The sequence below is a fragment of the Gigantopelta aegis genome, unplaced genomic scaffold (genome assembly GCF_016097555.1).
Source record: "Gigantopelta aegis isolate Gae_Host unplaced genomic scaffold, Gae_host_genome ctg1621_pilon_pilon:::debris, whole genome shotgun sequence".
In the NCBI taxonomy this organism is placed as follows: domain Eukaryota; kingdom Metazoa; phylum Mollusca; class Gastropoda; order Neomphalida; family Peltospiridae; genus Gigantopelta; species Gigantopelta aegis.
Window position 1 is genome coordinate 142,963 of NW_024532773.1, and position 16,937 is coordinate 159,899.

Here is a 16,937-nt window from a genome sequence, read left to right on the forward strand (position 1 = left end):
TTTTTTGAAAAATTGACCCCTTCTAGGGCTATTCTGAGGTGTTTTCTGCTGGCTAGCCGAGCTGCTTTCTGACAAAAAAAATTTCGCCTTGAGCGGGTGTGTGTGTGTGTCTTTCGACCCCCAACCCCCCCCCCCCGCGCACGCGCATGTACATACATATATGTATATGTGTATGTGTATATGTGTGTATACACACACACACACACACACACACACACACACACACACACACACACACACACACAGACCATGGGAAACAACTTTTATTTCAGTTAAAGAACTGTTTCATTTTTTTAAAAATAATTAGTTGTTTCAGAAGACGACAATTGAGCATAGACACTAAACAAGATAGTTGTAAAACATTTAATAATATGTCATAGACAGTTATATCATAGACAGTGTTACCATAGACAGTTTAATAGTGCTCAATATAAACGAGTAATAAGTATTTTTATTTCTAATTAAAAAATCTTTACTTTTTAAAGAAGAAAGGATGTAACAGTATTTGTATTTGATAGAAGCGGTCTTTATGCATGTTTGATTATTGGTCAAAGTTCGAGGTGTACCAAACTTTTGATAGAGAAGTTAACACCAGATTGGTTATAAATGTCAGTGTTGGTTGTAGAAAACATTAGTTTCATCTGGGCTAAAAATGTAGCGAAACAAAGGGGTTGTAGTACTGATATCCATTGGGTTTTATTTGGTATAATCTGACCTAAATAAAGGAACAACGGCTATACATCGGTGTTCCATCGACTGGTACTAATCATAAACCCATAACCGCAGACAGGGACCCGAACGCCCGTGGGACGGACAAAAGCGAAGACGCACCAAACCCTACATTGCCTTTTTAGCGAAGGCGAACTGGTAAATCATTGAGGGGGGGGGGGGGGTGCATTGTATTAATACGTTGTGGTGTGTGTGTGTGTGTGTGTGTGTGTGTGTGTGTGTGTGTGTGTGTGTGTGTGTGAACTGACATACTTTTGGGGGCGAACATGCTTGAGGCGAAACGTCAGGCATTCGACTGAAAGTGGGTACGATTAATCCAGGTACGTTTCGATTTGGGTACGTTTTTGCAAGTTGCTAGTGTTTTTAGCACTCAAGCAGGAACTATTTTTGTGGATGGTTCTGCAAGAAGATTCAGGTAGATGGACATTTTATTTAGTCATTTACCCGTTACATTTTGTTTTTAATGGTCACATTTAGTCATGAGTTCGACCAGTACCCCCCTTTCACTTGTTAAGGCAGTTTTAGGAATAGGGTTAGTCTTTAGAGCCTTTGATATAGAGGGGTACGGGTCGATAGAAGTTAGAACAATAATATATTACTGTTTAACCTATTATAATATACACCGTCTCCACTTAAAATGTATATTATTTAGGACCCTTCCAGTGATTAACATCACTTGGCAAACAAAATCGAGGGAGGACCCTTCCAGTGATCAACATCACTTGCCACTTGGCAAACAACATAAATGTCCCGGCCAAACCTTAAAGAGGGGACAATTAAGGCATTTGGCATGGTATACATATTCAACGATATATAATGCACATTATTGCTTAATATCAACAAGTATAATCTTATAGTTAATTAATAAAACTGTTAAATGTGACGGCTATTATATATAACGGGCGCAGCCATTTTGTACCATCCTAGTGAATACGTCCTCCTCTAATAATAGCCATCCCAGTAAGCCAGCACCAATTATATATTATTTTTTCAATACAAAATAAACCACCATTGTCAGTGTTGAAATAACTATTATATTTTGTACATAAATTAACCCATGTATAGAAATAATAATTGGAGTGTTTTCTTGGTTAATTGGTCTTTTCTTTCCGTGGCCTGTACCTGTGGTTCCTGATTGGCAGGTGTATATTTAGACGGTCCTCAGACACTGTCTAGACACACTAAAAAGACGTGCCTCTTTTATTAAGAACACAGGGTATTGTATTATAACCGCACGGATACCCCGTTTATTCGTAATGGACATTACCAGCCGCCCTGCTACTGTAAGTAATTCTGTAAAACCCTTGCTTAAGTAGACTTTCCCATCTAAAATCACAAAACTGACCAATTACGTCATCCCAAAGAAAAGAAAAGTATCACTTTGGTATCGTGAGTGGTCGTTTTTGCTCGAACTTACCCTACCTATAGGCCTAATAATATGCATTTTGTCTTTGGATTTTAAAAAAAAGAAAAATACTATAACTTCATTTCGTTCTATTGATACAAACTGAAATATATTTAGTTAAATAGTTTATTATACAATCAAGTCATTTATGTTATTTTACAAGTCAGGTTGATGAAAGCGAAGCGCCTTGTCGTAAATTAAAGCATTTGTTTACCCTGTGTATAGAGGAGATGGACGAAGCTGACGTCACTTCGCCCCAAGCTATACCACTGGACGTCACAAAAACTAAACAAAATGACTGCCCCCAGTTAGCAGGAATAATCATGTAAATTTATTAAAGTGTCAGTATGTGTTGGTGGTCCGGGTATGCATCTTTCCAACACATAAGGCTCTTGTTTGAGTTGACCCTACCTTTAATTGACAAATCAATAAAAAAAAAAATATTCTGAAATAAATATTTTCACATTTCTTTCATATAGATTTTCAAAATTCAAGTGACATCCCGCAAGTATTTAACGGAACAATATATATTTAAAACAGCAACATACTTTCAACGTAATCAATCAATTTGTCACAATTTTTACTCCCATATTGCGAACGGGGGCTAGTACTTTCTGCACTCCTGTCAGTATGATGTATTTAAATATATTAAAACAATTAATGGAGGAAATTATTCAAACAAATTTAAATTGCATTTTTCATCTCCTGCCCATACATAACGAAATGCCCTCCCCTTATTGATATTGATATGTAGGGGAAGTCTAGTAGTATGGTGGCTTAGCAAAAAAATTGTGACATGCTGGTCCAAAGCACCAAATTTGGTATACTTGACTATACAAAAACATAATTTGATGAGGTGCCCGACCTACGACCCCCAGATTAGTATTTTTCAAGATGGCCGCCAACACCATTATCAGAAATAGGTTTTGTCACCATAACTTTTAAACTAAAGGACTAAAGAAGTGGAACCAGTGTCTATATCTACTACTTGAATGGTGTTATTGGTTTCATAGTGATTAAAATAATATTTATTGATATTCCAAGATGGCCGCCACCGCCATTAGAAATACCCATTATTTCAAGGTCAATACTGATTTTAAATAGGCTGATATTATAGTTGATCATATTCCAAAATGGCTGCCAACGCCATTATTAAAAATGACCCATTTCAACGTAACTTCAACACTTATACTAAAAGTTTGAGACATACAAACAGAATATATACCTATTATTACATGCTGTGTGAAGATATTGGATTTACTGTAATTAAAATCATATTTGCAGGGGTTCAAAAATCCCATCGCCCGACGCCCGTGCCAAGTGGAATTTTCATGCCGGGCAAGTAATTATGTTAACTGCATATGCCCGATGACAAGTGACTAATGTAACACCTAAAACCTATTTAAAATTTTGTTACAAATCTCGGTAAAAGCTTTGGAAAGAGTTCCGATCGTGCGACCATGTACATAGCTCTAAGGAGAACTAACCCTAACCCTAAATGCTGGAATGATCGGAACTCTTGTCAATGTGTTGACACACCAAAACGGAAAACAATGTGTTGAAAAGTTCGATAACAACTTTAGAGTTATTCCCCTTTTACTATTGACTAAGATCGGTAATTTCCGCCACTGAACGTTCGACTGAATTCAGACAAGTAATCGGTTCGATGATCTTCAAACTTAGAAATAACATCCAATACGCTTTACAGCTTATATAAAAATAAAGTATGCATGCATTGTGTGTGCAATCGTAAATTTTAATCCTTGCAGACATGGTAAATGATACAGTTTAAAATTGTCATATTCAAATTAAATTAGACATTAACGTGGTTCCAGAATCAGGACCCATATTCACAAAAAGGTGTAAATTTACGTCTACGACTAGCACTTACGTCTGCCATAGATTTACGTTTACGTGCAAGAAGCACCTTATTCTCAAAGACGGTCGTAAATGTAAACGTAACTTAGTTGGACGTAAATCTACGATTTAACACTCTCACCGGAGAAATAAAAAACCCCACATTAGAAACGATGGCTACCGGGTAAACAATCTAATTAAAATTAGCTCCACTATTACATGTGGATCTAACAGCAGCCCGTTGGAGCTCATGTCCAGCTGACCTTTCATTCGACCAAACAAAACATTACTTGCAAAATCATGCAAGTGATTTGAAAATAATTTGAAAACATTCGGGATTATGCCGAGGGTATACGAAATGATTCGGGTGAATTACGAAGTATGCCAGAAACTAATTTCAATATAAAATTTTATATACAATTCGTATCAAGATATTTTTAGAATTTGTATGCTCCCGAATAACGTTATAAAAGGCGAAGTGTAATTGGTCGATATTTAAATTGTTATTTATAGATGAAATGTCACCTGGACATGGGAGTCCATGCAATGCTGTTAGATCTACTAGTGAGACCAGTAGAGCTAATTTTAATCAGATTGCCTGGTAAATAACAAATGCGCAAAACGTAATTTCGTTTGTCGTCTGCTAACAATAACATCGCGAACAGTGAACCTTGACATTTTGGTATTGGTGAGGAACCGCGTTTTGGTACGAACTTGAGGATATTTCTTTAAAAGGAAAAGATAACTCAAGAGAAATTGGCCGAGTCGAAAACATCCATTCGATCACCAACAAAAATATGTTAAATCCGTGGGTGTTCGCCATCGCAAACTGCTTCAGTTATTGGAAATGCTGCCAGTTTTCGGAAATAATAGTAAATAACGGCGATCATGCTTGATTTATTATATGTACACGACTTACATGCAGCGTTAGTTGTAACTGGAGGCACTCTTATATATATGTCCAACTTTACACCTAACTTACGTTTTCGTTGTTTCGTGAATAGCTGTCGTGATTTATATGTAAACATACATCTATGTACTGAAGAGCTATTTAAAGCCATTTGCAAAGTAACAGAGCTCATGTTCACTTTGAGCACAGCCACGACTATTTGCGAGAGACTTTTCTCAGCTATTAACAGGGTAAAACTCCAGAGAAGTGTTTTGGGGCAAAACAATTTAAATAATATACACACAATAATGACTCATGGGCCAAAATCCCTAAACATTTTTGAACCAATGCCAGCCATAAAAGAATGGCTCACGAGTGGAAATGGATCTCATAACATTCCCGGCCATACAAGTGGTCACTAAGGCATACATTGACACAATAATTATATTTAGATGAACAAGTGGACACTACCAAACAAATAAAGTTTAAATCAACAAATGGGCATTATTTAAAAAATAAAGTTTAAATCAACAAATATAGAAGACAGTTGATACTAGGCCTACTGGACAGACATATACATTTAGTACTTCCTAGGTAAATGTAACCTATTGGCAAAATTCTTTATTTGTACAATTAAATCAATTACTTACAAGATTATTACACTATTAATCACTGTGTTAAATTAAATAGGAGTAACACAATTGGTTGCCGTAAGAAGTATGGGAAAGTGGAAAAATATATGGGACAAGTGAATATCTGATTGGCACTTGCCCTGTGGCAAGTAATTGTTTTGAAAAATTTTGAATCCCTGATTTGTCTGTAACCGGGTGTTTTAAACTACATTCACTACACACATACTATTTTAAAACACTGTTCACATAGTTTTATTCTGTCAGGTTATACTTGTGCAGGCTTTCTTTGTTTTCCTGCTTTCTCTGGTTTTCTGGGCTTGGGTTGTGCTCACTGACAACTCAGTTCGTGCAAGCCCAGTGTCATTGTTTCTGTGTTCTCCTGGTCAGAATCTTTATGACATTCAAGGAGAACAGACCACTTTTATGAGAAGACAAGCTTTTATTAACAGCAACTGCACAACTAACATTCACAGAGAATTTTAAAGGGTCTTTGAATGTGTGTGTATATGTCTGTTATAGCGATATCTGGAACCAGGGATCTTCATATCCCACCCGATTGATGATCTAGAATAAACCCTAAACCCCTGCCAAGTTGTTCGAGTTCTTTCATACAACCATTCAGTAATATGTCCATATTCCAAGATGGCCACCCATGGAATGAACAGTAAGATGCAAAATGTTCTTCAAATGTCAAGAATATAGGACAATATTGTCTGAAACTTATAATTCAATGTCATTCCGTGAGATATTCATATTATTGGTTATTTGAATCAGCACTTATATTACTTAGTACAAAGTCCTCTACAGTGGCACAATGTAGTGCATTTGAGTCCTGTTCTGCAAACACATTTCCTTTTACAAATAGGTTCTGCCTTGCTTCCACATTTGATCAGCTGCTTGCAAGTTTTTGATACTTCTGGTTGTGTTGTCCAAATTGGCTCCCAATGGCTGTTCTTTTTAACCCAACCAAATCTCTCTGGACTAGGACAGTTCTGTTCAGATTCCAAGCATCTCAACCAGATACTAGCCTGATACACACTTCGATTTGTGTGTTTGATCAAAACAGCCTGAGTTGGTGGCAGGTTTGCATCATTGGAGTCTTTCGCGGGAACATTGCTCTTCTTAGGTTGTTTACAGTTCTTGAGCGTGATGATCTATCAATAAAAATGCATGTAAAGTTTTTTATGACTTCAAAGTGTCGAGAATTGAAACTCATTGGATCAAATGGGTTCACATTAGGATAAGTGAATGCCTGCTGTCACAGGTGGAAATGACGTCCAAGCTTCCCAGCATCTTTTCTTGGCCTTTCCAAAAAACTCAGATGTAGTATCTGATCCAGCAAAGGCATGGAAGAATGGAAGATCACAGCATCGGTCTTTTCCAAGCTCAGAGCAAATGGAATTGATATGAAAGTATCAGAAGTTCTTGCCTTTGCCAAATGCTACCCAAAGCTGAATACCAGGGTGCAACTTTGCCAGTTGGAAATAAATGCCAATAAGAATAACGACCACATCTGTGTCTACAGTGCTGATCATAATCATTCTTTTTCCTTTTTATGCAGCATCTGCAACATGTAGACATATTCTGGTATTTGCCTCTTCCTGGTCAGATTCTGGCATCGGCTCACTGCTGCCCTTTGTCACAACTGAGTGACCAGAGGTAACACAGACTACTTTGTCTGGTGGAAAATCAGTGGCTTCTATATCTTCAGTGAGTAGAGCAAACAATCCTCCTTTATTGGTTGAGTCATGTAGAAAAGCACCAAAGTCCTTTGGTAGCTTTGTCTGTGCAGAAACCTTTGGCCTACTTTAGACTATTGGTCTTGTAGACATCCCATACAACATCAATACGCTTACAGTTGTGAAGTTGACGATAGGCCCAGTGTCTGAGGATCTCCTTGCTGTACTGGCCAAATGTTGAAGCATCTCCAACTGGAAGTGAATACACCACTGCTGGGCCATCAAATAGTTTGACATCAAAGCTAGATGGAGCTTCCGGCGTTTTGGAGTACAAAAGATCCAGTAGGTTGGATTTGCAACATGGTATTCGAAGTTTGCCATGGTCACTTAGAGATGGAGGCATGGGTGGTTTTTGTGCATAAAGACCTCTTCCAAGTTTCCATCACGCACTTGACAGGAAATGAACAACTGGCTGAAGAGGCTATAGTCACTCTTAATGTCTCCCATTTGTTGTTTGGTCTTTGCTTTACTTTTAGCAGTGGGTTTTTATGTTGAATAAACTGTCTTTATTGTTATGTAATGTTATATTTATTACAAAACAAATAAATCACAAATGAGTATTTAAATACAGGTATAAAACTAGTATCACCACATAGATTGATTCTAAAATAATTGATATAAATAGTGGACATATGTCTTGTAAATCAAAACTTAGCTGGAAAGAGTGTCTTTTTAAACATTTATAATTGCGTTAGGGGCCATATTGAATATGGGCAAATGTGATACTGGCCACCATAACTCTAGTATTACCACATAAAACCTTAATATCCAATAGTAGGTATATACACTAGTTCTACCCCTCTGTCTTGTAGTTTTAAAGCCATGCTGAAATGAGTGATGTTTTATAATGGCGGTTGCGGCCATCTTGAATATGGGCAAGTATGATACTGGGCAAGTATGATACTGGCCATCATAACTGTAGTATTACCACATAACACCTTGATGCTGAAATAGTAGGTATAGTCCTACCTCTCTATGTCTTTTAGTTTCAAAGCTATGTTGAAAAGGGTGATATTTTTATAATGGCGGTGGTGGCCATCTTGGAATATGGACATATATGATTTTAATCACTATAAAACCAGTAACACCATTCAAGTAGTAGATATAGACAGTGGTTTCACTTCTTTAAGACCTTTAGTTTCAAAGTTATGGTGAAAAGGGTTATTTCTGATAATGTTGATGGCAGCCATCTTGAGAAATATTGTTCTGGGGGTTGTAGATCGGGCACCTCATCGAATAATATTTTTGTATGATCTAACTGACAAGTATACCAAATTTGGTGCTTTGGACCAGCATGTCATGATTTCTTCAAAATTTGGAGCTATAAGCCACTCCACTATAGAGGAAATTCTATATAATGCTTTGGCAATTGTTGACAACCAAATAATCGTAAGCTACTGTGTCTAAAATACAATTTTTGTTTTTCTAAATCTGATGCATCATAGCTTTATATATATGTATATATAAGAAATCGGTAGTCAAAACACCCGGGGCTACTGCTAAGATCTAGCCCTGTTCAGTTTGATTATTCTCGAGTCCATAGTTGTGACATTAAACTTACATGTTGTTAACCAGTTCCCAATGCTACATGAAGAAAACCGACGTCGCTATGTGAAACAAACCTGTGCTGTAACATAGAGAAGACTGTGTTTCTTCGTGTAACGTTGGTTCCGGTTAACAACATGTAAGTTTAATGTCTTGACTGAACTTGGAGAATAATCAAACTAAACAGGGCTAGATCTTAGCAGTAGCCCAGGGTGTTTTGGCTACCGATTTCTCACTTGGACTACCAGATGTCTAAACCTGGTAGTCTGCCAGGCTACTAGATGTTTTTGGTACATCTGCAATCAACAAGATTCTTAAACAACATTTTTTAATAAAAATAAATTATTTTACTTTTTTTTCTCTCGTTTTTTTAAAACATTTATTAAAATTATGAGGATACTAATTTTTACTGAGGGCTGCCAGATTTCATAACTTGGGCTACCACTGAAAAATGTTACAGTCAAGGCCTGGAATCGGATTTAGATTTTTGTTTTTGTATTTTAGACACAGCTAGCTAGCCCCAAACAAAAATGCATGCTTGTGGCTAGGTTATCGCACGGTAGTTACAAGGTTTTTACAAGGTAGTACAAGTAATGCAAGATAACATTTAGCTCGCGTAAGGTAGTCAGTAATTCTGCAAGCTTGCCGCATGCATGTTTTCATTTGTGCAAGGCATGTGCAAGCTTGCTGCATGCATATCTTCAACAGTGCAAGCTTCCCGCAAGCATATTTTCATTTTTGCAAGCTTACTGCATGTATATCTTCAACTGTCCCAAACAAAAATGCATGCTTGCGGCTAGGTTGTTGCAAGGTAGTTACAAGGTTGTTACAAGGTAGTACAAGCAATGCAAGCTATTTGCAAGCTAACATTTAGCTCGCGTAAGGTAGTCAGTATTTCTGCAAGCTTGCCGCATGCATGTTTTCATTTGTGAAAGCATGTGCAAGCTTGCTGCATGCATATCTTCAACTGTGCAAGCTTCCCGCAAGCATGTTTTCATTTTTGCTAGCTTGCTGCAAGCATATCTTCAACTGTGCAAGCTTCCCGCAAGCATGTTTTCATTTTGCAAGCTTGCTGCATGCATATCTTCAACTGTGCAAGCTTCCCGCAAGCATGTTTTCATTTTGTAAGCTTGCGCAAGCTTGCTGCATGCATATCTTCAACTGTGCAAGCTTCCCGCAAGCATGTTTTCATTTTTGTAAGCTTGCTGCATGTATATCTTCAACTGTGAAAGCATGTCTACACTTGTGGAGAAAAAGCTACGTCCAAATAATTTTCATGGTTATTTTTTTTTTAATTCATAACTTCTCATATGATTTATTAAATTCAGTGGGAACAGTGGCTAAACAACCAAACATACATGTTACATATTTAGATAGTATTTACAATAATAATTAAAACAAAATTAATATTAATACATACGAATGATAATACAATATGGTTAAAACAGAATCATCTTGTAATAATTGGATTTTCAATTGGCCCCAAAAATAATAACATATGCATGGCCACGAGAGGATGACATGGGCCATGTTTGGTTGAAATTAGCCTGGTGGAATTTGAGAAGATGTTGAAAATGTCTGAGCCAATCAGAGGCCAGGGTGGCCATCTTGGATTTTGAATCAGCCACAAAAATAACAACACTTAGTAAGTCATGAGAGAATCATTTGGACTAAGTTTGATTGAAACCGGCCTGGTGGACCTTGAAAAGAAGCAAAAAAATGTCTCTGTCAATCAGAGGCCAGGGCAGCGATCTTGATTTTAAATCTGCCCGAAAAAATAACAAACTTGGTCAGGGCCATGAGAGGATCATTAGGAATACATATGGTTTAAATTTGCATGGTGGAACTTGAGTAAAAGTTAAAAATGTCTCAGTTATTCAGAGGCCAGGGTGGCCATCTTGGAATTTTTATTGGCCTGAAAAATAATAACACTTGGTCAGGTCTATAACAGGATCATTTGGACCAAGTTTGGTTGAATCCTGCTTGGTGGAACAGGAGAAAAAAGAAAACAAGAAGAAACAAACAAATCACTTTACACCACAGTGTGGATCTCCAGATAGTGGAGGAATATAACCTAAAACAAGAAGAAGAAGAAGAAGAAGAATATAGGACCAGGAGCTTTTTAGCATATTAGTTTAGTCAAGACTATCCCACATAAATGGAACATGTCTATCAGACAGGTAAACTAATTTTGTAGCCTAAGTATCTGACAACATGTAGCACCTATTTTTTTGTTTTAACTGTTCATGTTTTTCACTTTAAAACCATTGTTGTGTTTTTTAAAGAATTATACAAGATGCAAGATGGCTGCCACTGATGCAAGCTTGTAGGTAGATCGTCGCAAGCTTGCAGGAAGCTTGTTGCAAGCTTGCGGGAAGCTCGTCGGAAGCGTGCGGGTAGCTCGTCGCAAGCTTGCGGGAAGCTCGTCGCAAGCTTGCAACAAGGTTGTAAAAAGGTTCCAAATACTAGCTTAAACTGAATAAGCTTGCGGGAAGCTCGTCGCAAGCTTGCGGCAAGGTTGCAACAAGCTTCCCGCAAGCTTGCGGCAAGGTTGCAACAAGCTTGCGGCAAGGTTGCAACAAGCTTGCGGCAAGGTTGCAACAAGCTTCCCGCAAGCTTGCGGCAAGGTTGCAACAAGCTTGCAACAAGCTTGCGGAAAGCTCGTCGCAAGCTTGCGGCAAGGTTGTAAAAAGGTTCCAAATACTAGCTTAAACTGAATAAGCTTGCATGCAGGAAGCTCGTCGCAAGGTTGCAAGAAGCTCGTCGCAAGCTTGTGGCAAGGTTGTAAAAAGGTTCCAAATACTAGCTCGAAACGCGGTAGTTACTACCTTGCTGCAAGGTTGTTACCAGCTATTTATTAAGCTTGCAATTTTTGTTTGGGCGTGAAAGCATGTCTACACTTGTGGAAGCTTGCTGCTTGTATATCTTCAACTGTGAAAGCATGTCTACACTTGTGGAAGCTTGCGCAAGGTTCCACACAAGAAAGGCTTAGTTTGTGTAGCTGAATTTTAACAGAAACAGCTGTCCAAATCATGTTCATGGTTATTTTTTTAAAATTGATAACTTCTCACATTACTTATCAAAGTCAATGGGAACAGTGGCTAAACAACCAAACATATGTGTAACAGATTTAGATAGTATTTACAATAATAATTAAAACAAAATTAATATTATTAATACAATATGGTTAAAACAGGATCATCTTGTAATTATTGGATTTTCAGTTGGCCCCCAAAATAATAACATATGCATGGCCATGAGAGGATGACATGGGCCATGTTTGGTTGAAATTAATTAGCCTGGTGGAATTTGAGATGTTGAAAATGTCTGAGCCAATCAGAGGCCAGGGTGGCCATCTTGGATTTTGAATCAGCTCCCAAAGTAGCAATACTTTGTCAGGTCCACGAGAGGATCGTTTCAACCAAGTTTGGTTAAAACCTGGATGGTGGACCTTGAAAAGAAGTTAAAAATGTCTCAGACAATCGGAGGCCAGGCTGGCCATCTTGGATTTTGAATCGGTCTTAAAAATAACAATACTTGGTCAGGGCCATGAGAGGATAATTTGGAATAGAATTTGTTGAAATCTGCTTGTACGTGGACCATGAGAAGTCAAAAACAACTCCGTCAATCAAAGGCCAGATTGGCCACCTTGGATTTTGCAACTGCCCCCAAAATAACAACTCTTGGTAAGTGTCATGAGAGGATCACTTGGACTGAATTTGATTGAAACGTGGCTAGTGGAAGTTAAGAACTAAAAGGTCTCAATTAATCAGAGGCCTGGGAGGCCATCTTGGATTTTGAATCAGCCCCAAAAATAACAACACTTGGTAAGTCATGAGAGAATCATTTGGACTAAGTTTGATTGAAACCTGCCTGGTGGACCTTGAGAAGAAGCAAAAAAATGTCTGTCAATCAGAGGCTAGGACGGCCAACTTGGATTTTAAATCTGCCCGAAAAATAACAAATTTGGTCAGGGTCATGAGAGGAATACATATGATTGAAATTTGGATGGTGGAACTTGTTAAAAAGTAAAAAAATGTGTCAGTTATTCAGAGGCCAGGGTGGCCATCTTGGAATTTTTATCAGCCTGAAAAATAACAACACTTGGTCAGGTCTATAAAACGATCATTTGGACCAAGTTTGGTTGAATCCTGCTTGGTGGAACAGAAGAAAAAAGAAAACAAGAAGAGATAATAGTGTTTTCCCTAGCTTGTTTTAGCATGGTGCAGCACCATGCCTCAATAGTCTTAGCACCATCTTGCCTCAATCAGTGCCATGCTGCCCTGAGATTAAACAAGCCTTTTTCAGTAATTAATTCTAAAATTGCCTTTATAAAACACCCAAAAAGGTATTATTAATTAATAAAATATGCCTTTTATATCTTTTGCCATTCATTTTGCAAGCACACAAATTACATTAATGTTTATTTTAATTAATTTGTTTTGTATTTTTAATGAAGAATAAGTGCCCCGAAAATGGTGAAAATGCCCCAAAAGTGTTTGGTCTACCATGCCTTGTCTAATTTTTAGGGAAATCACTAGATAAACAAATGACTTTACACCACTGTGTGGATCTCCAGATAGTGGAGGAATATAACCTAAAACAAAAAGAAGAATATAAGACCAGGAGCTTTTTAGCATATCAGTTTAGTCAAGACTATCTCACATGTATACATGGAACATGTCTATCGTACAGGAAAACTAATTGTGTAGCCTAAGTATCTGACAACGTGTAGCATCTATTTTTTTGTTTTGCAAGCATGCGGAAAGCTTGTCGCAAACGTGCAGGTAGCTTGTCGTAAGCTTGCGAGAAGTTTGTCACAAGCATGCGGGAAGCCCGTCGCAAGGTTGTAAAAAGGTTCCAAATACTAGCTTAAACAGGGACCGCTCCATAGTCCGAAGGTTCAATAGTCCGAAGGTTTAGTAGTCTGAAGGTTCATTGATCCAAAACACTGTACTCCGTTTATTGAAATCCAACAGTTAAAGCTGCTATATACGGTTACAATGTTATAATATCGATTACTAAATCAAAATGCAGGCATAACTGCACTTTTATGTCTTGCGAATTGCATGAATAGTAGGTTTTTGATAATATCCGTTGATAGCGAAGATGGACGAGTGTAATAAAGGTGCAGTGTAGGGTCTGCTATTCGACATCATAACATGGAAACCGGATATAGGAGCTTTAACTGTTGGATTTCAATAAATTTCTTTTAATTAAATATCGGCATTTCCTTTTTGTTAATTAATGTATTATATATATACTACTGACCTATCCAGGTGTGGCATGTATTATACTACCGGCCTATACAGATGTGGTTTATGTTTTCAAATATCTACTCTTAAAAGGAAGGAAGGAAATGTTTTATTTAGCGACATACTCAACACATTTTATTTTATGGTTATATGGCGTCGGACATATGGTTGAGGACAACACAGACATTGAGAGAGGAAACCCGCTGTCGCCACTTCATGGACTACTCTTTTTCGATTAGCAGCAAGGGATTTTTTAATATGCACCATCCCATAACCAGGATAGCACATACCACGACTAGAGGGGATGATTTTCCGTTTCAGATTTTGCCACATTCCGTTTCAGATTTCTGCAAATTCCGTTTTTTTCTTCAATTAGTGTCATGTTTTATTGTTATAAACTATATACATTTGTTTTATTGTTCCAGCTCTGAGCTGGTTTGCTATTGCTATTTTTTTAAATACCTGTAAAAAAAACATTTGAAACAAACTTTCAAAAAAGAAGAAGTGTATAAACCGCACCACTTGGTTCCCACTTTTATCCGTAAATAAACCGCACCTTTAAATAAGCCATGGTTAAAACAAAGCCACAAACTTAATTACGGTTAATTATTGTTTGTATATTTAATAATAATAAAGAGATCCATTCTCCTTTAAATTCAAACAATAAATAATTGTTGATAGTGTGGCTTTCAGGTTCATTATGGGTAAGTTTAATAACGATTTTTTCTTTTAAACAAAACAGTCTAAATTAGATATACATCACTAATTGTTTATTTTGATAACATATAACTAAACTATAACAACATAATGTTAATACGATAACCAAGAGAGTAACAAGCATCGCATCCCTATTTAGAAATTGGACTTGCCGAACATCAGACCTAGAAACAACCATGGCCGCCAAAGTTGTTCGCTTCGAACAATCTAAAACACAATTTTTAACTTCATTTAAAAATAAATAATGAACTCGTACAAGACGTGAATGTTGTCCATCATGAAAATGACCGCCTTCGCGCAATTGGTATGATCCAGGCTGGTATGCTCCACCGTGCTGTTGCTATGCAATTTGGTGTCCACATAAACACTATTCAGGCTTTGTGGAGACGTTTTCAACAATTTGGTTGTTGTTGTTTGTTCATTCTTTTTGCATGTGCCTACATCCATTGAACATGTGTTGCGTACATGTAATAAATATATGTTCCAACTTGTTCCAAAATGTAATATTTTAATTATTGTATGATATCGACACAATATTCTACTACGTTATTATAGTGATTTACTTTGTATGGTTTAGAAATATTTTTATTATCGTTATTATCCATATCATAATTAAATAGTGATTATGCCTTTAACTTGTGCTGTGTGTTTATTTCTCTAGTGGATGTGATTATTGTTTGTATAGATTGCTGTCAGCTTAGTATTTTTTTAATTCCTCATCATACGGCCATAAAAGCACTTTATTCATTCCAAGACTGAGCCTTGGTAAAACCTTTCAGATGTTGTTATTAATTATTGTTTGTATTATATGGTAACATGTTTTTAAAGTGCAATTTAAGCATTTTTATTTTTTTTATTATTATTTTTTTTTAACGAAATTCGGTCGGGGGCCATTCAAAAGTTGTACGGGCAAGTCAATGTGTTGCTTTGAGTGGCCCGATTGGCCAGTAAAAAAAAATCCCAAGTACATACCCTGCAGTAATAGTGTTTTCACAACTTGTGTCTGGACAAAATGTGGGGGGAATGTAAAAGTAATTAAAGGTAGGAGAGTAATTTATCGTAGTTGTTAACAAATTGGTCACTTTTCGGACCCTTGTTTTGGCTTCGTACACAATAAATAAAACATATCCAGAGGTCATTTTTTGATATGCTATATTTATTGTGTACGAAGCCAAAACAGGTGCGAAAAGTGACTGTTAAATTGCCTACCTTAATTCCCTGGGCTGATCTTGTGTTCTAAGTGGAAATGCTTATCAAAATAATTTTAATTTTCAAAATTCACATCATTGTTACCAGATGAGTAATAAATGCATACATTAATCATGGAAACCAAAAAGTGTTTAACCTATAGGTGTGTATGATGCCTGGATATGATTCCAATATAAATGTATCATTTTTTGGGCTGTGCTAAGGCTTTTAGTCTGGACTCAATTTGTATAGCTTTGGCATATCGACATTAAGGTCACACACAAACCTCTAGCCTTTAGAAGAGGTCAATGTTTTTGTTGTTTTTCATAAATGATAATCATCATAGATTCATATGCCTGACAATCTCATCTCTCTTTGTCCCTTAGTTAGGTCAATGTCTGAGGCACTTGCATCCATGGATCATTTAAATATTTTCATTGTATTGAAACAAATTCATTAAAAAAAATGGTGGTACATGTGAATCTTTGATTTTTATATTTGCTGCATTGCAAACAGTGTGCAATTTGTTTAATAACTGCTAAGCCTGAAGTGAAGTGGCTGATAAAATATTTTACGTATAATTATTTAACATTTATGTATTGATGTTTTGTATGCTTTCATGACCAATAATTATTTTTGTTATGTCCCGTTTGTGCCTGAGGAGGGTTGAAGTTTACTATAGTGCGTCCCACAGGGAACACCTTTTTTCATGCTATGAAATTTAGTACAAGTAATTTATTTCTTAGCCAATTGTTTTCTAAATTGGACACGAAAATAATATTTTTTGGTTATTTACAAAATACTTTAATTTTCTTCTTACATAAAACAAAACAAAAATTATTTACAAGAAACATTTTTGTAGGAGGTTGGACTAGATGCATTTAAACTCATTTTTTGACAACTATTGGATCATTTCCAAACTAAATGGGGTGAAAAGCTCCCTTGAACCAACACACCCCCCCCCACCCCACCCCCCCCCAC

The 16,937-nt window shown here is 36.9% G+C and overlaps 1 long non-coding RNA gene across 1 annotated transcript in view; it reads left to right on the top strand.

Annotated features, from left to right (window-relative positions):
• The first annotated feature begins 1,103 nt into the window (after window positions 1-1,103).
• Window positions 1,104-16,937, top strand: part of LOC121391088 — a 60,498-nt gene continuing 44,664 nt past the window's right edge. The window contains exon 1 of the long non-coding RNA XR_005960353.1: window positions 1,104-1,144. This is a non-coding gene — a long non-coding RNA (uncharacterized LOC121391088). The remainder of the gene's footprint in view (window positions 1,145-16,937) is intronic.